Below are 25,748 nucleotides of genomic sequence, written 5' to 3' on the forward strand. Positions count from 1 at the left end.
TGAAGTCCAGACTGAAATATTGCATATATTTAATAAAGGTATGAAGTATATACCGGATAAATCTTTTGATTTACTAGATACCTTAGTAGAGGTGAAACTATTCCTGAGAAAAATTAATCTGGGGGTATTTTTTCATGAAAGTAGATCAAAAACAGTATGTACAAGCACACTGAGGAAAAAAAGTGCTTTTACTCCACCTATGGCTAAAACAATAGAAGCATATGAAAATGTGATTTACAAAGAAATATATAAACTATATAACAAGTATAAATATAAAAGATGTGACCACTTGGCATTAGAAGAGGTACACACAATCCTAGAGAAACTCTTTGTTAATAAAATCAGGATTATGACAGCAGATAAAGGGGGAGGCATAGTATTGTACGATCAAGAGAAATACAACAATAAGATGTTTGAGATACTAAATAATAGTGTACAATATGAAGTCTCCTCCTTAAACCAAGTAAATATAGCACATGGCAGAATCGATTCTTACTTGGAAGAATTTCTCATAGACAATAGGATTGATGAAGACCTCTATAAGTACCTTAGGGTGGAATTCCCTATATTAGCAACTATTAATGGAATTCCCAAAGTGCATAAAAATCCACTTGATCCCCCGTTTAGACCAATTATATCAGGGAGTTCGAGCAAAACCTTCAAATTTGGTAAAGTTGTGGATAATAAGTTAAAACATATATACAACACAGTGGAACATATCATGAAAGATTCCTGGGCATTTTTGGGAATATTTAAGAATGAGCTATGGAGTCCGGATAGTATATTTGTGACCATTGATATACAGGACCTATTTTCATGTATTCCCAAATATGAAGGACTAAATAGTTTTATCAGTAGTATATGCAAGTATAGTGGACTAGACCAAGAGGAAATTACCCTGCTTACTTCCTTCATGGATATAGTATTGGACAACAACTATATCTACCTTGAAGGAGAGTATTATAGACAGAGTAATGGGGTGGCGATGGGTGCTGCCTGCGCCCCTATGTACGCTAACTTAGTTCTCTTGGATTGGGAAGAACAATATATACTCAATACTACCTGGATGAATAACATCAAAACATACGTCCGTTACCTAGACGATATTTTCCTGTTATGGGTTGGAAGTGTTGATGAACTGACAAGGTTCATCGATTATATCAATAGTACAACCAGCTACCTCAAGTTTACATATCAGTTTGATTATAGTGGCATTAATTTTCTGGATGTATATATATATATAATGATGGACATACGTTCCAATCTAAAATCCATAGGAAGGACACCTACAGCAATGGGTACCTACATTTTGAAAGTGCACATTCATATCAAGTAAAACGCAATATAGTCAAAGGCCAGTGTATAAGGGTGGCAAGAATGACATCAGAAAAAGAAAATATGGAAAAGGAATTGTCCTATATAGGAGATTTATTTATAGAAAAGGGGTATCCACTTGACATGGTGAGGGACATTACAACATATGTATCACAACAATGGGGTAAAAAATATACACCGCTTATAGGAATAGGTATACAGAATAAGAAGGATGAAATGGTTAAGAGTGATGAGTATAAGAAAGCATGTATATTTAAATATGGAAAATATGCAAAGGAAATCCAAGGTATAATCACTAAAAATTGGAATATACTAACAAGTGATGTAGCAATAAAAGAAAGAATACCGATCAGGCCACAATTCGTCTACAAAGCAGGAAATAGTCTGAAGAGAATTATAGAAACAAAATATAATTATAATAAACTAGACACTGTGAAAAAAGTAGGCACAAAGAAATGTGGTCACTGCAACTATTGTAGATACATATGTGAAGACAGTTACATTGTTTTAAAAAATGTCACACGTACAAAAATTACATTCAGACATGGCAATTGTTTGACTAAACATCTGATATATTTGGCTGTTTGTGAAACCTGCCAAAGTTACTATGTGGGGAAGACGGATCGTTTTTTCAAAAATAGGATCTATGACCACATATATTGTATCAATAAACATGATACAAATAATGCTTTGTCACGACATATAATGTACAATAATGAATGTAAAAGATTCAAGTTTGCTATACTTGAGGTTATAACACCAAACCCCAGGGGAGGAAACATCAAAGCAATAGTTAGTGAAAGGGAGATTAAATGGCAGCTCTTACTTGATGTAGCCACACCCCCTGGGTTAAATGAAGTTATTCCTACAAAACCCTTAGTAAGGACATAAAAAATCAAAAAGAAAATTAAATTTATATAATATTATTTATATTTATATAGATTTAGGCCTTAGATATTGTATAATACATCAATTTTAAGGTTAATGAGTGTGTTGTTCGATTACAGGTATATATAATATGAAATAGTTGGAAAATTACATAGTAATTCTGAACTTGTGTATTGATTGCTGCTATCTCTGTGAAATATAATTAAAAGTGTTAAGTAAAAAATAACAACTATATATAAATTCTTACACGTTTTTATATCTGCATAGGGAATGTTATATTGTATAATGAGATGTTATAAATGTGTTTTATACAGGACATTTTGGAAAGAAAATCCTTTTTATATTTACTATATTCTATAGGAAGTTGCCTTGCAAAAAGCATTTACAGTTTTGTCTTAATTTTTAAATACATAAATATATGACAATTTGTGTAAGTTACATTGTACACTGTCAGTTTTTAAGTATGTGTTTTTAATGACAAAATGACAGATATAAATGCACCATATGTATTTCTTTTTAATCGGAAGTGTATTTGCATATGAAATTATATAATTGAAGCAAAAGGGCGGGCTTTTGGGTATATAATGGGGTGAATCATTAGTATGATTGTTCTGAGGAAGTCTAGTCACCTAGATGAAAGCGCTAAACCTCCTTGTTCATCTTCGTTTTGTCAAGAAATAAAGGAAACTACTGTTTGGATTCGTGCTGTCCTGTTATTTGGTGCCTTGTGCATTACATTTGAGTTGTACATTTGCATATTGGTTAAACCTTATCCTCATTTTTTATGCTTTCTTATTCCCATTCAAGTTAAACATTCAAATGTGTATTTGAGGGTGAATGTGTAAAGTTACAGAATTGTCAGATTTGTTTAGGAGTTCAAGATCAAATGAGTTATACACATCTCTTAAGGATAGAGTAGGTGATGTTGCAGGTGTTTTTCAAGAGGGCTTACCATGAGAACTGTAAGGTGAGTTGGTCCAGTGTTGTGACCTACTTAATATGGCTGATCCTGGAGACACTGATTTGTGACTTTGAGCATGACCTCGAATGGGAGGTTCCACTAGGTGCACATGAATGCTGTTATGCCCTGCATGAACTCTGTTGTGCTTGTTCACCTTGACTGGTTACATTACTCTCCTGAGAAGCAGTGGTATTACCCTTGTAAGACTGATACCAGCTTGAGTCTGGTACAGTAGACTCCCTCTTATCTGGCCTACTTTTAACTGGGCTTCAAATTTCTGCCATAGCTATAGCAACAGACAACAGGGAAGAACAACACTTCTGCCCCCTTTGGGCATTTTGGAACATCTCGGCTTATGATTTTAATCTTAATATGTTAAAATATTGAAACAAAAATGAGCTTGCAGTTTTTATTTTATATATTGCAAGTTTGTTTTTGTTTCAATATTTTAACATTTTAAGATGAAAACAATAAGATGAGATGTTCCGAAGTGCCAGGTTAAAGTAAGATTGGATAAGAGTGACTTGCCAGTGTTTAGTGACTGTATCAGCTAATGCAACAACCAACCCAGCTATCGGTATATGAAGTAACATTCTGCCATCTCACAGCCCTATTAATTCCATATTATCAACCTCCCCTAAATGCTTCTACCCTCAAACTGCTGTTATGTATTTTCAAGTTTACAAACTTACGGTCATTAACATACAGTGGTCACTGGGAATTGCCCAAGCAAACTGGCCCTTGTTTCTTAACTCACGTGCTTCTGTAAACAAAGTTCTTAAACCTTACTTATCATAGATCCACACACTCATGACTTCCACATACTATCAAACACATTGACATTATAATTACAAACCATGTCTTAAAAGTCAAACTTTGACCTCCAAGACTTTCCCTATCTTGTTTGTGTTCACTTCCAACAAATAAATATTTACATACAACATATATACATGATTTTTTATTCTGATTTACAAGCTGTAAATTCTATTTTCTGTGCTTTTTCTGATTAACCAGCCATTCATTTACTCAGCCTAACATCCAGTCCCAGCAAGACCAGATACCCAGACAGCCTCTGATACTTGGCATGACCGCATTGGACTGCACATCAATGTAATCATGGAATTTCCCCTACTCTGTGCCATTTCCAAGATGTGCTGGATATCCTCATCCGAAGCCTAGAGGACCATTTCCACCTGGCTGACTGTTGGCAGTTCTCTGAGCCCTAACAATGTTAAGGCACATTTCCTCTTAGGCAGCCAGTGTTTGCATGTTTCCCGGGGTAACCGTAACAAATTCATGGACCTGGCTGCCTTTTGTAAAGGTGTGTCTGTGGAAAATGTTACCTCTGAATATTTTCCATTATCCTGAAAGTGTTCCTCTGGGTTTGGAGATGCTAGTATTGAGGTACATGGTTGTTCTTCCCCTGCAAGGCTGAGTGTAATGTCATCATGTGCATGAGTTTGTAGATGTACTGTCACTTCCTGCAGAGTTAATAAGATGTCATGGGGTCAGAGATCCTGTCATTAAACTTAGGAATGTCCCGCCAATTCCCTCAGGCTGCCTTTTTAATGTAATTATGCTATCATCAGCAGCAGCAGCAATACCCCTTCATTTGCTGATATCATCCAAATGTATTGGTATAGTGCAACTGTTTGTTCATGATTCTGGCCTTTTAAAAATGATTTGTAAACATTGCTAACAGTGAAATATCATATACTAATTTATGCTTATGAAGGACAGAATGGGGCATTTACCTTGTACACTGTCTTCATTGCTATTCTGTGCTGATTTACAAGGTTCACATATTAATAATTAATTGTCACGTTTAATGTGATCATTCCTTGTTAGCATTAAATTTTCAGTACAAATATGCATTACTGTTTTTGCAACAACCTTCATGATTATACAAGTGTTTCTACTATAGACAATGGTAATATCCTCCAGTGTGCACGCCACCAATAATTATTCATGTGCTGCCTATATGTTATAGTCATCTCCATGAATGATTAGAAAGTATTCCTCATTTGGTGTTAACTGAGAGGGGTGTAATGCTCAATTTCTGCCACCCACACCATTAGTTTAGAGAAGTACTTGATTCCAGCCCCTGGTCCTCTCAGCTTGTTTGAGTTCCCCTTTACAAATGAGAAGTTTCCCATATGTCCATTGTATTGCCATGAGGACACAGTTTTTCTCATGGCTTTTGCCTGCTTTGATCCCAAATTTGCCATCATTAATACATGTTATAAAGGGTCACAGTCAGACAGTGAAAAGTTTTTGATCAGCTTATAAACTGCAAAACACTCGTCTAGTATGCCTGCCACCCTCATAAAAACGCTAGCTAACACAGACCACATAATTATATGCAGATATCAAAATCTAACCAAGTAAAATTGAGGTATATTACTTGTAGTGCATTTAGATCATTAAAGCAATCAGTTTTATGACAAAATGCATCCTTCCTCTACCATCTGCCATTGCCATGTATTCATAACATTGTCATTTTTTATTCATCACTCTCTCAGAAATGTCCCAGTAAACACAATTGTGTTGATAGCCTTACTACAGGTCTATATTATATGCTTAAAGAAACTTTTCTATGAACATATAATCATCGACACCTAAAGAGTGAATGCTCTAAAGCGTGAATGGCCACGTCAGCAAATTTCTTCCTCAGGAAAAAATTCAGTTGGCCGTCATTGGTAATTGTTCTTTTCTCCAATGTAGAACAATCTCAGAGTTGGTATATTTAGTTGGAGAGGGATGGGAGGCAAACTCCCCAACTTGATTAAGGTTTTGAAGTTTGTGTTTTTTGTGTACGACCCCATGAATTTTTCCTAAGAAAAAATATGCGGACCTGGCCATTCGCACTTTAGAGCATTCGCTCTTTAGCTGTTGATGATTATATGTTCGAAGAAAAGTCTCTTCAAGCATATGATATAGATCCCCTTACTACTGCAGAACTTCACAATCAAATGCACACAGTCACTAAATGATACCAAAGTAATGATTACTTTCATTGATCAATAATCATTTCCACTGCTTTTGTAATGAAATTCAATTCTGAATGACACAAAATTCCATCACTCATTGATATCGTAACATGCACATCATGTATATAAAAGCAACATTTCTAATTTTTAAGTCATTAATTCCACTTATTTTTAAGGGCTTCTTATTAAATTTATAAATTTTTAAAAATATTTTTGTAATTTAAAAAGTCTGTAGTGTCCTAAGACATTTGCCACCTACCTCGAGTATTAGCAAATTAATATGGCAATGTTCAAATGCTAAGTGTAAATTCAGGACCATTTACATGTGTTTTATGCAAATGAGGCTTGTTATCACTTATTTCTATGGATCATATAATAAGAAAATGTACACCGAAATGTATGGCTACTCATTGGTCTTGGACAGTCAAGAACACATTGCAGACAGCTCTGCAGTCCGCAACAATCTTCACTAGTTCTCAGCTTACCATGGTAATATATAAATGTAGTTTGGGACAAACTAAGTTGTCCCGGTCCCTCGAGTAAAGGGGTAAAAGGGTGTGGGGAGGGTATGGAGGTAGAAAGTAAGGTAAGAATTGTAGTTGGATAGGATAGTTGGTTTGTGGTGGTGAAAGGGTTAAGGAGAGAGAGAGAGAGAGAGAGAGAGAGAGAGAGAGAGATGTAAAAGGAAGTGAGGTAGGAGTAGGTGGGACTTCTGGCAGTACTAGGTGTTAGGTATTAAAGGAAGTAGGCACATTTGGTGTGAGTTGATGCAGTAGCAACTAGCTTACGTCCAGATGACCTGTAGGTATCGTGGATGAAGGTAGGCCTTGGATGGTGGGGAGAGAAGGGGTTAGGTTATCTGGGTCAGTCCCCCTTTGGTGTTTTCTAGAGGTTAATTTAAGGGGGGCTGGAGTCTGGGAATATAGTTTGAGCTTACTGGTAGGAAAGGGTGATAGAATACTCTTTCTGTGTGTGTGTGTGTGTGTGTGTGTGTGTGTGTGTGTGTGTGTGTGTGTGTGTGTGTGTGTGTGTGTTTGTGTGTGTGGGTGAATGGTTGGTGGGTGGTCACAAAAAAAAAATATATATATATATATAGATATAATGAAGTGGTGATGGGAGTAGTGCTAGGCTTACCTGTGTGTTGAGGTTTTCTTTGCTCCCTGTTGTCCGGGGGTCTCCAGGGGTTTCGTCAGGCCTTTTTCGGTGGGGCCACGCAGTCGAGTGACATCCGTGGGGGGAGGCTGGGCCTGTCATTAGCTCCGTCGGGTAGTAGGCTGTCACTGCCATGCGGTTGGGGTAATATAGGGAAAAAAAAAAGGAAGGCGTTCTCCTGGTGGTCGTGGTAGGCAGTAGTGTTGGGGGATAGTGGCATATCATCTCCACGAGGGTCCATCATTGCGTCCGGCTTCATCTGCGTTGCTGGTAGTGGTGGTTTCTGTTCATACTCCCTGGGCGGTTCTTGGGTGTCCGTCTGTCTTCTCCGGTCATTCCGGCTTCAAGATGGTGTCGCGGTCATTCAGATGTCCCTTCGTCCAGGTATTTGGTGGTGGTGGTGGTGGAATATCTTCTCCCCGGTGGGTTCATGGGCTGCTGTGTCCTTATAGATTATTTTGGTGGTTGTGGCAGGCGTTTGGGGGTCCATCACTGAGTTCGGCTTCTTCTGCGTTGGTGGTACTGGCGGATTGCTGTTTCTGCTCCCTGGTGGGTTCGTGGGTGTCAGTCTGTCTTCTCTGGTCATTCTGGCTTCAGTGGTGGTGGTGGTGGTGGTGGAATATCTTCTCTGTACTCCCTGGTGGTTTAGTGGGTTGCTTCTGCCGTTCTTTCGGCCGTTGGGTTTGAGTGTCGGTTTGTGCATGCACACTGCATTACTTAGCCGTTACTGCTATGGAGTATCGTGCTGGGAGGAAAGGTAAGTGTTTTTACGTTTGATTGTGTGAATGATGATGGAATTGGGTGGCTGGTAGATAGAGATATAGTTAGAGGGACAGGATTAATTAATTATTAATAATATATATATATATATATATATATATATATATATATATATATATATATATATATATATATATATATATATACATAGATTCACATGGTAAGGGATATTAATAGGGAAGATTCCAGGGTTAAGGGGTGCAATGGTAGGAGGTGTGGCTGACAGGGTGGTTGAAAGGTGAAGTGTGGGCAGGCAGGGATAAGTTAAGGTGCAGGGGCAAGACAATACTAGGGGTTGGGGGGAGTAGGGCAGTCAGGCTTATAGAATAGTTTTAATACATTGTTTCTCTTTTACAGATGGTCAACTTACCAGAGTTAAGGCAGAGGTGGCAAGCAATTGTGGACCAAGCAGAGGAGCTGTTCCAGGAGGTGGCAACATCGGAGGTGGTACAGGAACCTGAACATACCCCAGGTCAGAAGAGGCAACGTACAGTGGTGAGAACCCCAGCTGGAGGGAAAAAGCAACAGGCATCGCAGCAAGTGGTAGCAGTGGAGACACCGGTTCCCAGCACATCGCAAGACAAAGGTGCAGGTAATGGTTTTACTATGGCAGCATTGTTGGGGGAGCTAGGGGTTGGGGATTGTGGGGGGGTGATGATGACTTGTCAGTTGGAGATCTTGGGGGTGGTGTGCAAGGGATAGAGGAGAGACAGAGGCGACTAACACAGGGTGCCAGGTACCCGTTAGAGATGTGATGGGGGGTGGTGGGTTCCGGGGACAGTTCAGTCTTGGGCTCGGAGGTAGGATCTGATTTTGGGCTGTGGCATGGAGACTGGTTGGCTACCCAGTCTTTGGGGCAGGGGACAGGAGCAGTTTTCCTGACTCTGCACATTCCGGGTTTGGTTAAGGAAAAAATTTGGAAAGGGGATTATGTGGATTTGTTTGAGCTGATCGATGCGGAAGGAGTCCAACAGCTAGTGGAAGCAGAGTCCTCTAATAGTAAGGACTTGTTAGCGGCTTTAGCAGCATTGGGAAGGCAGAGGGTAGGTAAACTTCGCCCTAGGACATGGGATAATTGGGTGGTTGGCTTTATTTATTTTATGGCAGTGCAGCTGGAGAAGGATGGGTCTTTGGCCTTGCCGCTGCTAGGCTATTTCCTTATCATTCGTGAGGCGCAATGGTTAAGGCCGGGTATTGCATGGCTCTGGTATGATCAGCATTTCTGGAAACGGAAGGCTGTGGACCAGTCACTTCATTGGGAGGTGCGTCATCCAGCTCTATGGTTGGCTATGATGTTGGATAGTTACGGGGGCTTTAACAGAAGGTTGAGTGGGCCGGAAACAGCGGGTGTGTGTTGGTCATTTAATAGTGGCTCCTGTTCATGGGTGGGGTGCAAATTTGCTCACGTTTGTTCGAGATGTGGGGGGGTGTCATTCGGCTACTGGCTGTGGTCGGCCGGATTTGCCCTGGAACACTAATGTTATGAGTCGTGAGGGTGGACTTGGTGGGCAAGGCTTTCAGCCGGCCTGAGGGAGGGGTAATTTTCATGGGTCCTAGGGATTTGGACTCAGGTTCTTTAGAGGCAATAGAGGAGATAATACAGGGATTTCAAGGGGGGTTTCCTATTAAGTCCACTTTGGGAAAGGGTGGGTGGGGGTTTGCAAGAATTTACGATCTGTTCAAGGTAAAGAGGACATCTTGGAGGCTTTACTGGAGAAAGAGTGTAGGGCGGGGCGGTTATTGGGCTTTTTGACAGTCCACCTTTTAGTGCTTACAGGGTGTTGCCTTTGAGGTTGGTGCCGAAGAAGCGAGAAGGGGAATTCAGAGTGATACATCACTTGTCTTATCCGGAAGGGAATTCAGTAAATGATTTTATTGCAGAAGAGGAGGTTAGAGTGCATTACACTTCCTTAGATTATGCAGTGAAAGTGATTGGGGAATTTAGGGAGCCATGGTTGGTTAAGGTCGACACTGAGTCGGCTTTTTGATTGTTGCCTATTAGGAGTGAGGATTGGCCACTACTGGGGATGCGGTTAGGAGATAAGTACTACTTTGATAAAACTATGTCTATGGGTTGTTCAGTGGCATGTGCGACTTTTGAGAAGTTCAGTACAGTATTGCATTGGATTTGGCAGCAGAATGTGGGGACTCAGAAGGCAGTGCATTATTTAGATGATTTTTTTGTTGGTGGGCGAAGGAAGGGTAGGAGCACAGGAGGGTCTGTGGGAGTTTACGATTATGTGTAAGGAGTTAGGGGTACCATTGGCTCAGCATAAGTTGGAGGGTCTGGCAAGGGCATTAGAATTTCTGGGATTAACAGTTGATGCAGAGTGGGGACTGTTTTGTTTACCAGAGAATAAAATAGAGGCTTAGGTCGGTGATACATTTGGTGTTGGGTAAGGATAAGATTCTGAGTCGTTCAGCTATGGAGTTGCTTGGGCTTTTGAATTCTGCCTGTCGAGCAGTGCATCCAAGGTGAACTTTTTGCAGGTCACTGGCGTATTTCCTGAAAGGGGGTAAGAGCAAACACCATTGGGTTAGGGTAACTCAACTGGTGCAGGAGGACTTGGGGTTTTGGAATGGGTTTTTGCAACAATTTAATGTGATATCTTTTTGGCAGTCAGACTGGGTGGGGCAGGAGGAATTTCAGTTGTTTATAGATGCAGCTGGGGGTGCTGGCATTGGGCCCTATTTCAGGGGTCAGTGGTTTGCGGCTGAATGGCCTCGGGATTGGAAGGAGGTATGGAAGCAGGCTGTGGCCTTTTTATTATGTTGTGGAATAAGCAATTGAGGGGCAAACGTGTAGTTTTCACTCTGACAATATGGCTGTAGTGAGGGTATTGCAAAAGAAGATAGCTAAGTCAGGCTTGTTATTGTTGGTATTACGTAAATTAGTTTTGCAGAGCCTTTTGATAAATTTTTCTTTTACAGGAGTGCATGTAAGGAATGAGATTGCTGGTAGCTTGTCCCAATTTCAGTTTCGCAGGTTTCGAGGGTTGGTTCCATGGGCAGAGTAGGTGCCAGAAATCCTGCCAGAGGAAGTATGGATACGTAAGTCTTGGGTTGATGTAGCCAGGCAGTTGGTATGGCATTCCTGGGCCCCTTCTACAAGGAAGGCATATGGCAGGGCTCTTTCTGATTTTAATCAGTTTATTTTGCAGCTGCCAGAGGAGGAATGGGTATGGCAGGAGGAATTACTACTGTGATATGTAGCTCGTGCTTGGGGGTTAGGCAAGGCTTTGCAGACGGTTAAGGTGGATTTGGCTGCAATTAGCATTTTTGCTAAGGTAGCGGGGTTGCAGGATTTCACTAAGTCTTGGACATTAGGGTGTATGTTGAGGGGTTGGGGAGAATGGTGGTGGAACGTAAGGATATTCTATGGCCGTTTACGAGGGTTATATTGAAAGTTTTGCTGAAATGGTTAGGTTTGTTGCAAAAGGGGTCTCTGGATTATTTTATGTGGGGTACGTTATGTACATGGTTATATTTTGGCGCTTTTCGTATTTCGGAGTTGTTAGGCTCGTTATGTTGGAAAGATGTCATTATAGGGGAGGGTGAGGTTACTATTGCATTAAGGAGGAGTAAGACAGATCAGTTGGGTAGGGGATGTGTGGTGGTGCGTAAATTGGACAAGAATCCTTGCATTTGTCCAGTAATGTGGTCAAAATAATTTATGAGGTGGAAGGGGAGTGTGGATCAGTTAATTTTTTCTTCAATGGATGGGAAGGTGGTGTCGAGTAGTAGATTCATAATTTTGGTGATGAAGGTTTTACGTTGTATGATGGGATTTCCATTGGAGAGGTTTGCAGCTCACTCGTTCAGGATAGATAGGACTTCAGATTTAGCTAGAGAGGGTAGTTCCTTTGAATTGATTAAAAGAGTGGGGAGGTGGTCATCAAATGCATTTTTGTCTTATATTAGATAAGTTGTGGTCTGATTATTAATTTTTCTTTTTTTCTTTTAGGGAAGCACATTATCATCTTGGGGCATTTGTTCATACACTGCACAGAGAAACGTGCATTAGTTAGGGATGATGGGGTAAATTTGGGTTTAGCACATTTAGGGTGGACAGTGTCCTAGCATGGTGTTAGTGGCCTTAGGTGGGATGGGTTGTTGCATGAATGTGAGAGGGCTAAACTGAAGGTGGGTCGTCCTTGTATACTAGTCATTCATTTAGAGGGCAATGACTTGGGCATTGTTTCTAAAAAAACAATTGGTGGACATTATGCTGCGGGATTTTACAGGCATTGTACCCGGGTATGGAAATTGTATGGTCAGAGTTGGTTCCGAGTTTGTGTTGGAAGGCTGCATATAGTTATAGGGTGATTGAAAGGTTCAGAAGGTGTTTTAATCAAAGGCTGGCTAGGCAATTAATGATTTTGGGGATGCATACTATTGACCATAGAGATTTTGGGGATGGAGAGGAGTCTTGGTATCGAACAGATGGAGTACACCTTAATGACGTGGGACTGGATCTTTTTAATTTGCATCTGAAACTCTTTTTAGAGGATATGATTGTTGCTAGGGTTTAGGAGGGGGAACAGCCTGGGATCAGGCTGGTGGCGGAGAAGAGGGACAGGATTGTCCTCTTTTGTTCCCCCTCTAAAGAAGGTGGTTATTGGTTAATGGTTTGGTATGGTGGTGAGGTGAGTAGGTACTCTGCCTCCTTATGTGGGTGAGTAGCTATGCTGCCTCGGTGGAGGAGGTATCAGGGTGAGTAGGTACGCTGCTCTGAGGTAAAGTTCACCCAGGGTGAGTGGTGATGCTGCCCGGAGAACATCTTTGCCGAAGAAGATAATTAATGTTGGTTTTATGAGTATATAGTTAATTGTATAATACAGTTTGATAAAGGTCATCAAATGTCTTTATGTGTGTGGTGTGGTTATTTAAAGGGGGGACAGGACAAATGTAGTTTGGGACAAACTAAGTTGTCCTGGTCACTCGAGTAAGGGGGTAATGGGGTGTGGGTAGGGTATAGAGGTAGAAAGTAAGGTAAGGATTGTAGTTGGATAGGATAGTGGGTTTGTGGTGGTGAAAGAGTTAAGGAGAGAGGGAGATGTAAAAGGAAGTGAGGTAGGAGTAGGTGGGACTTCTGACAGTACTATGTTTTAGGGATTAAATGAAGTAGGCACATTTGGCGTGAGTTGGTGGCCTTTCCACCCTCCTCTTTTGTATATGGATGGAAGATGTGGGCAATTTGAGACAGAGAAGAGGGACAGGATTGTCCTCTTCTGTTCTCCCTCTAAAGAAGGTGGTTATTGGTTAACGGTTTGGTATGGTGGTGAGGTGAGTAGGTACACTGCCTCTTTATGTGGGTGAATAGGTATGCTGCCCCGGTAGAGTAGGTATCAGGGTGAGTAGGTAAGCTGCCCTGAGGTAAAGTTCATCCAGGGTGAGTGGTGACATTGCCCAGAGATCATCGTTGCTGAGGAAGATAACTAATGTTGCTTTTATGTGTATATAGTTTGTTGTATAATACAGTTTAATAAAGGTTGGAGAATGTCTTTATGTGTGTGGTGTGGTTATTTAAAGGGTGGATGGGACAAATGGTCCTGACTAACCTAAATCAGAATATAGTTAAAAAATAAAATAATCTGAATAACAGTTTGCTCCAATATTAAGTGTAGTCCCTGCTCATCTAATGTAATCTGTCACACCTTAGCAACTAAAATAACTCATTTGTTCCTAAGACTTGTAAGTAACACAAATATTTATTTATCCCCCACCCCCCAAAAAAAATCAAAAACATAATACCTGTGCTGCATTACAAGTAGTAGATGTTAATGTATTTATAAAGACTGGCGACATATATATATATATATATATATATATATATATATATATATATATATATATATATGTATATATATGGATCTACCTGACTACATCGAAACTTCAAAACAGTGAAAACGACTTCACCGACACCACATAATCGACAGTTCACAAACACGACACCTCATACATACACATCATAACAACAAAGAAAAAATCTTATCCAAAACATACACACACATGTACACAAGCACATACATAAATATACCTGTAATTTAACATACATATAACATAAATCTAGACCTGCCCTCATTATAACTAAATGTTGAGCATTATTTGCACACTGAGTAACCTAACATAACTCATTAGAGCCCTAACCCAAAAATATCACTACTGCACCCTTACCAACCTCAACCTAATTCAGTGAACATCCCACCCCTATCCCTACAGACCGCCAACGTTTGATGTTTCTTCTCATGTAAGGCTTTTATAGAGGCCCTAACTCATTTAATCCTGAGCCTATCAGTTTTACACACCGCCAACTTACCTTACTTGCACCCTAACGCCCGTTACCGCATATTACACATCCTTTCCCCATCTCAGTGTTCTCAGCATCGGTGTCTTCCTCCGTCGGTCTTCTGCCTTGTCGATCTTCTGGCGTCGGTGAAGTCGTTTTCCCTGTTTTGCCGTTTCGACATAGTCAGGTAGATCCATATATATATATATATATATATATATATATATATATATATATATATATATATATATGGGTCTACCTGAGTTAGTCGACACACCAGAAGACCGACAAGCGAATCGCAAGCCCCAGAAGATCGACAATTCAGAAGACCGACGCGACGGATGAAAACACTGACGCTGAGTATGCCGACATGGGAAAAGGCTGGGTAAGTATGCGGTAGTGACGGACGTTAGGGTTCGAGTAAGGTGTATGTGGATATTGACGGTCTGTGGGGATAGGGGTGGGTTAAGTGAGTTAGGGTCAGTGCACGGCTTAGGTAACTGTGTGGTAGTGATTGTGTTTGGGTTAGGGGCGGTTAAGTGAGTTAGGGTTAGGAGCCGGTCAGGTAAGTGCGGTAGTGATTGTGTTTGGGTTAGGGCGGTTAAGTGAGTTAGGGTTAGGGAGCGGGTCAGGTAAGTGTGCGGTAGTGATTGTGTTTGGGTTAGGGGCAGGTTAAGTGAGTTAGGGTTAGGGCACGGGTTAGCTGAGTATGCGATAGTGACGGACCTTAGGGTTGTAGATAGTTGTGTATGTGAGGTTTAGTGTGGGTTTGTAGGGATTTTGGTGTGCTTGTGTTGTGTGTGTGGTTTTTGGACAGGAAATGTGTTTTGTTTGTTGATTGTTGTGATTGTGGTGTGTGCAGTGTATGAGGTTTCGTGTTTGTGTACCGTCGGTTATTTCGTTGTCGGGCATGTGGGGTTTCGTGTTTTTGCACTGTCGGTTATGTGGTTTCGGTGATTGCGTTGTCGGTCTTCTGGCGTGTCGATTATGTAAGGTAGAACCATATAAATATATATATATATATATATATATATATATATATATATATATATATATATATATATATATACACACACACACACACATATATATTTTTTATGGATCTACTTTGATATCTGGAATTACCATTACACTGAACCACAGAATATTGAGATGATAATCCCAAAAGTTGAAATGCCTGAATATTTAAAAACTCGAATGTGAAAACAGCAAAAGGTAACGTAAAGTTGAAATGGTTAAGTATTTAAGTAGTGCACTACACTTTAAGGGTTTGTGTATAGCTCCAAAAAGAAAATATGCCCGTTTTCTCAATATAGTGCAATCTCGGAGTTGGTGTATTTAATTTATTGGGGTGGGCCCACAAGGGGAGTGCAGGGGGGCTCACCCCATGCAAAATCTAAAGAAAACAATATTGTATAAAATGTTATATATCTTTTTAAATTCATGATACATCCATGTCAAATGTTAATAAGCAAGGATATGCCCACTGCTTTGTAGAATGTCCTGGAAGGTAGTGTACTGATTCAAAGCCAAATATGGTTAAAAAATGTTGATGTATTTGTTTTAAATATGCTGTTTGGTGGGAAAGTAAAGCTAATGTATTCTAAATTGGAACATATTTAGTTTTTTCTGAGATGTGTTTTGATGTACGGCAGGGCGTTAATGTTTAGTATAGGTTTGATATTTTGATGGTCGAGCTTTAAGTGCTTCGGTATTGTGGGATTCGAGTTTTTAAACTTTCAGGCATTTAAACTTTTGGGATTATCATCTTGATATTGTGTAATGGTAATTCAGGATCTCAAAATAGATTCATATATATATATATATATATATATATATATATATATATATATATATATAAAACGTTTAAAAAAAAAAACAAAACAAAAACAGAGCTGCGCCTCCCCCACCCCCCACCCCCCGCTACTTAAATATACCAACTCCGAGATCACACTACATTGCAGAAAAGGGAAATCTTCCCATTCCGCATTATACAGGGATCTCCATTCATACCAATGGTCTTGGCCATATGCACTTTGAACTTTTAAAAGTTCGATCAACTGAAGGGAACTAAAAAAAAGAATTATAGATATAGATATAGATATAGATATTTATAGATAGATATACAGAGACAAATGGATTTGCTACTTAAAATCAAAAGAACACATGATCTAAACACTAATCAGCAAAAAAGATACCAAAGATAATTATGTTGAAACCATATTTCATCTAATAGCAATTCACTGAAAATTGGAAAATGCATTTATTCAAGCAATACAAAGCTGTAAGAAAAAAAAAAAAAAACTAATGACAATCAGTTGCAAGACATGCTGGTAGTACCCTTGAGCATGTCTGGAGAAAATAAAGGCATTACTACTAGACAGAATCCTCTGCGAAACAATTCTTTCAAAGAAGTCTTCATCCTAGGTGGTAAGAAAGAAAGCACAGATGAACTTTTAGCAAGAACAAAGTCTATTGTGTTCTGTTCTTTCAGAAAACGAGCCATAATAGACAGTTTGCAAGCAGATCAGACATTTATTTGGTCCAATAATTACCATAAAATGTCTGTGCAATGCTTCAGCTGAATTATGAGTTCATGGAAATTGTAAACAAGCAAGCCAGAAATATACCAGAATGATATAAGGAACAGAGGCTCAAATCATAAATGTATAGTTGAATGAGTTTTGAATTTCTTAAAAGGACTGAGAAGATAGTGCTCTTCAGAATAATATATTAAATGCATAACAGGAAAAGGTCATTTTAATCTTAATCATATCACAAAATCTTCAGTTTTGTTTTTAGGCAAATAAGAAAGACATTAATGTCTCCACTTACACATTTACTCTCATATTCTCTCCATATAAGCAAGACAAGCCCAAACTTTATACTTAAGCCATATATTCTAACAAAAGTGAAATTAGCATATTTTCTCTCTTACCATAGAATTATTTGATGAATCACTTTTAATGGTGTGGCTCAAAGTTGCTTAAGAAGGAGTAGCACAAACTTCAAACTCTTCAAAAAGTTCATAAAATGGTAAACAATATTGTAAATATGAACAGACATCCTACTTGTAAAAGTGAACACCAAGGGCACAGCTTTAGAAAAACCAGTATCTTTCAACACTACATGGAGAGACTGTAACTACTTGTATGGAGCAGGATCAACAATTCAAATAGATGTACTACAAAGATCCATTATGTTCTGAGAGTAGTAAAAGTCACTACTTATACAGAGGCATTGATCAGTCATTACCATGTTTCAGAGGCCACTTCAAAGGCTTCAGTCTCTCCAAGCTAACAGACTAAGGAACATCATTCTTACACGGATCCTTTTGCCTTACATGGGAAACAACATGCACTAAAGCAGACTGTAAAGGCAAATAACCAGTAATTTTAGTAGAAGCACTACCTAGTACAGACTCAACAATAGTACTAGGTTGATCAAATCTAACAAAAGCTGAGGAATGGCATTTTTACAGAACATTATTTCACTCTGTACATGTGACATTAGGACTAGGAAAAGGTTCACAACACTTAACTTGCTCTTCCCCAGTGATACAGAAAAATTTATCCTCACATTATGTAGGCTTTTTTGTCTGACTGGTAAGTCATTCAAATACTGAAGGAACAACTCCTGGAGCAAACACATCATCCAGAGAAGTCACAACTAGCACTATGTTACATTACATCATATTACCAAAATTCCTTTATATAAAGACATCCAAAACATGCTGCTGCCAGAACCAATTAAACTACCACTAATTCATTCAAACACAGTTTCACCAAAAACACATTCACCAAAAACATATTGCGCATTTTCACAAAATAAAAATTGCATTCAACTAAATAAATATGAGATCACTTACCATCATTCCGTATACTTCTCTCTCTATATATTTTATACATTTTTTATATATGTATATATATGGGTCTACTATGTAATCTCGAAATACTGAAATCCCAAAATTCAGTATTTTGAAATTACATAGCCGAAAACCCAAGCACAACTGAAAATTCCAAAAACACACAACCGCGAAATTCAAAATGCAGAAACTACGCTACACATGCAGTACACACATAAACAAACACAACCCCCCCCACAATCAAATAAATGCATCTACACTATAGATAAGCAGGGGTCAAGCCCCCATACACCCCCCATGTGGGGGGAATGCACCTCCACACCTCCCTACTTATATATTCTAACTTCGAAATCGCACAAACAGAAACACAAACGAAACTCATAGACACAAATCTTACAATCCCTCACACACACACACGCACATCACAGTCACAACACACACTTACACACACTAAAGCCCACTAACCTACACATTTACGCACACAAACTTACCTAAATTCAACAGATACATCCACACACCTCACCAGCGGAAGCAGAAATTCAACATATCCATGCTTCGGGATTTTGAATTCAGCTTCTTCTGGTTTCAGAACTTTGAGTTTAGGTTATAATTTCGAAATACTGAATTTCAGGATTTCAGTATTTCAAAATTACATAGTGGACCCATATATATATATTTATAAAGAGAGAGAGAGAGAAGAAAAATATAAACATACAGACACATGCACACACATACACTCAAATATGGGTGCTTGTGTGTGTGTGTGTGTGTGTGTGTGTGTGTGTGTGTGTGTGTGTGTGTGTGTGTGTGTGTGTGTGTGTGTGTGTGTGTGTGTGTGTGTGTGTGTGTGTGTGTGTGTGTGTGTGTGTGTGTGTGTGTGTGTGTGTGTGTGTGTGTGTGTATACATATATATCATTATACCATGTTTATGTGAATGCATTTGGATCAGAAAAAGACTTCCATCAATCACACGCTAGTGATACATAATGCATCAGTTTCACCGAGACCTGGATTTGCAACTTAGATCTGTTAAAACTGATATATGAAATTTTAAGAAAGGCTTTTTTACTTCCTGGATCCTTTTCTGAAGTCTTTCAGATATAAATTCAGATAACAGGCAAGAAAACTGTGACAGATGTCAAGTTTTAGCTATGTGAATTCATATTATGGGCATGTATGCTATAATTATTATGGCAGAAATATGAAAGAAGAAAATGTAGTAAAAAAGAAAGATATAGAAAAAATATATGAGTCGCTTGTACTGGACTCTGCCGATGCACCATTGACGATTCCTGTATTCTTCCCCAGTGATACAGAAAAATAATACATCTCCCTTTAAATTTACCAATACTCTATAACAAATAGCATCAGTCCTAACTAACACTACACTCCTCCAAATGAAATAAAAATTTATCCTCACATTATGTAGGCTTTTCTGTCTGACTGGTAAGGCATTCAAATACTGGAGGAACAACTCCTGGAGCAAACACATCATCCAGAGAAGTCACAACTAGCGTTATGTTACATTACATCAGATTACCTTTATATAAAGACATCCAAAACATGCTGCTGCCAGAACCAATTAAACTACCACTAATTCATTCAAACACAGTTTCACCAAAAACACATTCACCAAAAACATATTGCACATTTTCACAAAATAAAAATTGCATTCAACTAAATAAATATGAGATCACTTACCATCATTCCGTATACTTCTCTCTCTATATATTTTATACATTTTTTATATATGTATATATATGAGTCTACTATGTAATCTCGAAATACTGAAATCCCAAAATTCAGTATTTTGAAATTACATAGCCGAAAACCCAAGCACAACTCAAAATTCCAAAAACACACAACCGCGAAATTCAAAATGCAGAAACTACGCTACACATACAGTACACACATAAACAAACACAACCCCCCCCACAATCAAATAAATGCATCTACACTATAGATAAGCAGGGGTCAAGCCCCCATACACCCCCCATGTGGGGGGAATGCACCTCCACACCTCCCTACTTATATATTCTAACTTCGAAATCGCACAAACAGAAACACAAACGAAACTCATACACACAAATCTTACACACACACACACACACACACACACATCACAGTCACAACACACACTTACACACACTAAAGCCCACTAACCTACACATTTACACACACAAACTTACCTAAATTCAACAGATACATCCACACACCTCACCAGCGGAAGCAGAAATTCAACATATCCATGCTTCGGGATTTTGAATTCCGCGCTTCTTCTGGTTTCGTAACTTTGAGTTTTCGGCTATGTAATTTCGAAATACTGAATTTCAGGATTTCAGTATTTCAAAATTACATAGTGGACCCATATATATATATTTATAAAGAGAGAGAGAGAGAAGAAAAATATAAACATACAGACACATGCACACACATACACTCAAATATGGGTGCTTGTGTGTGTGTGTGTGTGTGTGTGTGTGTGTGTGTGTGTGTGTGTGTGTGTGTGTGTGTGTGTGTGTGTGTGTATACATATATATCATTATACCATGTTTATGTGAATGCATTTGGATCAGAAAAAGACTTCCATCAATCACACACTAGTGATACATAATGCATCAGTTTCACCGAGACCTGGATTTGCAACTTAGATCTGTTAAAACTGATATATGAAATTTTAAGAAAGGCTTTTTTACTTCCTGGATCCTTTTCTGAAGTCTTTCAGATATAAATTCAGATAACAGGCAAGAAAACTGTGACAGATGTCAAGTTTTAGCTATGTGAATTCATATTATGGGCATGTATGCTATAATTATTATGGCAGAAATATGAAAGAAGAAAATGTAGTAAAAAAGAAAGATATAGAAAAAATATATGAGTCGCTTGTACTGGACTCTGCCGATGCACCATTGACGATTCCTGTATTCTTCCCCAGTGATACAGAAAAATAATACATCTCCCTTTAAATTTACCAATACTCTATAACAAATAGCATCAGTCCTAACTAACACTACACTCCTCCAAATGAAATAAAAATTTATCCTCACATTATGTAGGCTTTTCTGTCTGACTGGTAAGGCATTCAAATACTGAAGGAACAACTCCTGGAGCAAACACATCATCCAGAGAAGTCACAACTAGCATTATGTTACATTACATCAGATTACCTAAATTCCTTTATATAAAGACATCCAAAACATGCTGCTGCCAGAACCAATTAAACTACCACTAATTCATTCAAACACAGTTTCACCAAAAACACATTCACCAAAAACATATTGCACATTTTCACAAAATAAAAATTGCATTCAACTAAATAAATATGAGATCACTTACCATCATTCCGTATACTTCTCTCTCTATATATTTTATACATTTTTTATATATGTATATATATGGGTCTACTATGTAATCTCGAAATACTGAAATCCCAAAATTCAGTATTTTGAAATTACATAGCCGAAAACCCAAGCACAACTCAAAATTCCAAAAACACACAACCGCGAAATTCAAAATGCAGAAACTACGCTACACATACAGTACACACATAAACAAACACAAACCCCCCACAATCAAATAAATGCATCTACACTATAGATAAGCAGGGGGTCAAGCCCCCATACACCCCCCATGTGGGGGGAATGCACCTCCACACCTCCCTACTTATATATTCTAACTTCGAAATCGCACAAACAGAAACACAAACGAAACTCATACACACAAATCTTATAGTCCCTCACACACACACACACATCACAGTCACAACACACACTTACACACACTAAAGCCGCTAACCAACACATTTACACACACAAACTTACCTAAATTCAACAGATACATCCACACACCTCACCAGCAGAAGCAGAAATTCAACATATCCGTGCTTCGGGATTTTGAATTCCGCGCTTCTTCTGGTTTCGTAACTTTGAGTTTTCGGCTATGCAGTGGCGGCTGGTGACTTCAAATCAAAGGGGGGCTGCAGGAGACAGCTGAATGGGTGGGGTCAAGGGGGAGGGGTGTGGCCAACCAGAAAGGGGAGGAGCTATGCTCAAAACTACAAAAACTAACTTTAATTAAATACGCTGCCCTGGGTGGCAAACCATCATTATGAGAGTCCAATCAAGACAAAAATAAGTGTAGAAGAATAAAAATATTTCAATGCATTGGCTGCATGACAGCTTACTTAATATTTAGATGGAAACAAAAGGTTGTGAGGCATGAAAAAATAAATTACTTTTTAAATACATTACTGGAATGCCAGTCAAAATCAAGTACAAGCAAAACCAGAAGCACTCAACTCAAACCACTTCTCCTTGCACTGCAGTTCTAATTATAATTTATATTCAGCTTTATTAAAGTTCCAAGTAACATGCTGAAAGTAGAAATCTCTGTGATGCTCCCACTTGTAAAAATGTTTTTTATCCAAAAAAGACCTGCTGCCTGACAACTATCTACTTGTTTCATGGGGAAAACATGTAAGTAAAAAATGAAAAGCAAACAAGAAACAAGCTCAAGATACATTGCTTAAAGGATTACTGTACAGGTTATGGACCACACATGACTGGCATTCTGTTTACTTTACGGGTAAAGTTTGTAGAGATGACTGGAAGTCTCCAACAAGTGTAATGAGCTTTTTAAAATAATGGAATCATGTCCTTTAATACCCAAGGCTTATACGTTATCTAGTCAAGTATTCTCTGCATGGCAACAACAGAAAAGCTTTCAATGTTGGCAATTCTTTAACAGTATGCTTATTAAAGCTTATTTCCATCTTACGATCTCAGACAAGCTTACATTATGGTCATTAAAGCATTGCTACTTAAACACAGAGCAACAGGCACTTTGAGTAATAAGCATAAATCAACAGTACAAAAATATGACAGAAACCAGACCTTTCTGCAAAATCAAGGACAGATGAAAAGCCACTGTAGTACTTGTGTCTACCTTGGATGGGGGCACATTGCACATTTACACTGCATAACTACTCCTTGCCTTGCTTGGACACATCCAGAGTCAGTACATGGTGGAGTGGGGTGCAACAAGTATGTCACAATTTGAAATGTTTCTGGCTGACTGTGATGGCCCTGACATGTGTCATACCTCTCAACCTCAGAGCAAGAAATCTGGACAAAGGCATACACAGAAGTGGGACAAATGCCCACAAATAAGGACAATTTTTAAATATTGCTCTAATAAACTTAGAAAGATAATAGAATAGGTCTTGCATTAGTATGACTTTTCTGAAGTGTATAAAATCTGAAACTCAAATGTCTGTCATTATTTTCTAACTTCTGTCTTTAGTGATTTGTCACTAATTTGCCAAAAAACACAATTTTATGAAAAATGGACCAAATGTGATGCAAAAATATAAAATAGCTACACAATACAGCTGGGAACCTGGCAAAGAAGGGACACTTTAATATTAGTACTGCTAACTTGAGCAGCTGACAAAATAAAAGAATCTACATGCATTTCAAGTAATCTATAACTGATTATTACAGTTATTTCTTAATTGTAAACCCTCCATGTTTTCTTCCAAAATTGCTATTTTGCGGAGGGATTATTAGGGGGAAAAGCAACATTTTAAGCCAAAATCGAAGACAATTGAGAGGTTGGCTATGCCTAATTCTATAAAGCAATTTATTTGCATGTACCTCTCAACCTGTTAATGCAGTAAATCTGAACAAGGCCAAATGTACTGGGGCAACATATAAACAGTACTAAAAATTGCTTTTGTAGAAATTGAGACAGTTGATAGAATAACAGTTCTTACTTTTGCATGCATTTTTCTGAAGGTTATGAAGTCTGAAACTCAGTGTATCATTATTTAGTGACTTAATTTCTAAATGATTTGCCAGAAAACTACAAATTTTATGAAGAACAAACCAAAAATAAGAAGCAAAAATCTATTCATTCTTTGAAAATCTGGACAGTTGGGAGGTATAGTTCAGCTGGGCCTGTCTGATTTTGCTGCCCTTCCCCCCTGACAAAATCACGGTTGAATGGAGCCTCTGCAGCCATTCCAATGAACCATTACTTGGCTATTTCACTCCATTTACCATAAACACTAATGTGCATACTGCTTTACTTGTATGATGAGTTGGACTTCATTTGAAAGTTTTATTTTGTATTTTACAGCACAAACACCAAGTCATCTACTAAACAAAGCAATGCAGTCTCACAATGAAAACTTAGCATTAAAACTTCTCTGCCCTTGAAACTCACATTCATTGAAACAGCATTGAAACCCACATTCAAAGAAAATACATTTTGCCAGTGGCAGATAAAGATTAATTTTGGGCTGTTTTCAAATCATAGGCCCCTTGCATATGAAACATACATGTGCTCTTTGATACACCTTCCTCATTGTACTAAATTATATTCCTTGTACAATATATTACAGTTGTTAGAGGGCGTTTTAAATTTGTTTTGAACATTTTTCCAGTAAGCAATGAAACAAAATGCATGCACCTATAATGACAAAACTGCCCAGTTCAGAACATTTATCATAAAAGTCTACTCAGACTTCCAGTCCACCATTATCAGTAAATATGCACAATTCTACAGTCCACCGTTATCAGTAAATATGCACAATTCTACAGTCCATTATCAGTAAATATGCACAATTCTACAGTCCATTATCAGTAAATATGCACTCTCTGAAGAAGTAAAAGTCATCTAAATAATTCCACATTAAAGAAATCTGTAACTAATGAAGAGGTTGCTGCTAGCAAACACCTTTATATTTCATGGTTTCATTGAAAAATAAAGTGCCTGTTGCCCCTCAGGAATAAATTGGCTATATTACATTAAAGAAATGATAAGCTAGTAATATTGCAAGAGATGGATGGCAAACTGATAACAGACTCATAGTTAGTATTTTCACCAAGGAGAACATTCTCAATACAGCAGCATCCACCCCTTGTGGGAGTAGAACCCACAGCCTTCTGCATCAAAGGTAAGTACACAACTTGTTGTGCTATTAACAAGGTAAACCAACTTCACTTAAGCAGCACTAAACTTCTGTTCCCCTGCAGCTCTCAGCTCCTTGTAAAATCTACTCAATACTCAACTTCGCAGCACAAGAAAACTGGAAAAAGCCAAAATGTATTGGGGGGGGGTCAAAAGCCCAAACACCAGGGACACAAACATTGCTTGTATAATCTTGGAAAGTTGCTAGAACCATACATTTTACTGCCAAGCTCCCTATGCAAAACAGAGCAACATACCACTACGCCAAATCAGCTGCTTTGTAAAAGAGGAAGACTGAAACTTAAATGGCTATCATTTAGTGAATTCAGTTCTCACCATAGCTGTCAACCTCTTAGTACAAAACACCTGGACAAACCCAGTAATGAGGGAATACAGCCCTCAAACATTCAGTGAATTCAGTTCTTGCCATAGCTGTCAACCTTAGCACAAAAAATCTGGACGAAGCCAATAATGAGGGAATACAGTCCCAAAAATAGGGACACATTTCAAATATTC

At 38.6% G+C, this 25,748-nt stretch overlaps 1 protein-coding gene across 1 annotated transcript in view; it reads left to right on the forward strand.

Moving 5' to 3' along the window:
- Nucleotides 1-25,748, forward strand: part of CTNNA3 (catenin alpha 3) — a 2,496,777-nt gene that overhangs the window by 1,173,691 nt on the left and 1,297,338 nt on the right. The gene's annotated exons all lie outside the window — the stretch shown is intronic.

Source organism: Protopterus annectens, chromosome 14.part0, assembly GCF_019279795.1.
Source record: "Protopterus annectens isolate FY-2018-M chromosome 14.part0, PAN1.0, whole genome shotgun sequence".
NCBI classification, from domain to species: Eukaryota; Metazoa; Chordata; order Ceratodontiformes; family Protopteridae; genus Protopterus; species Protopterus annectens.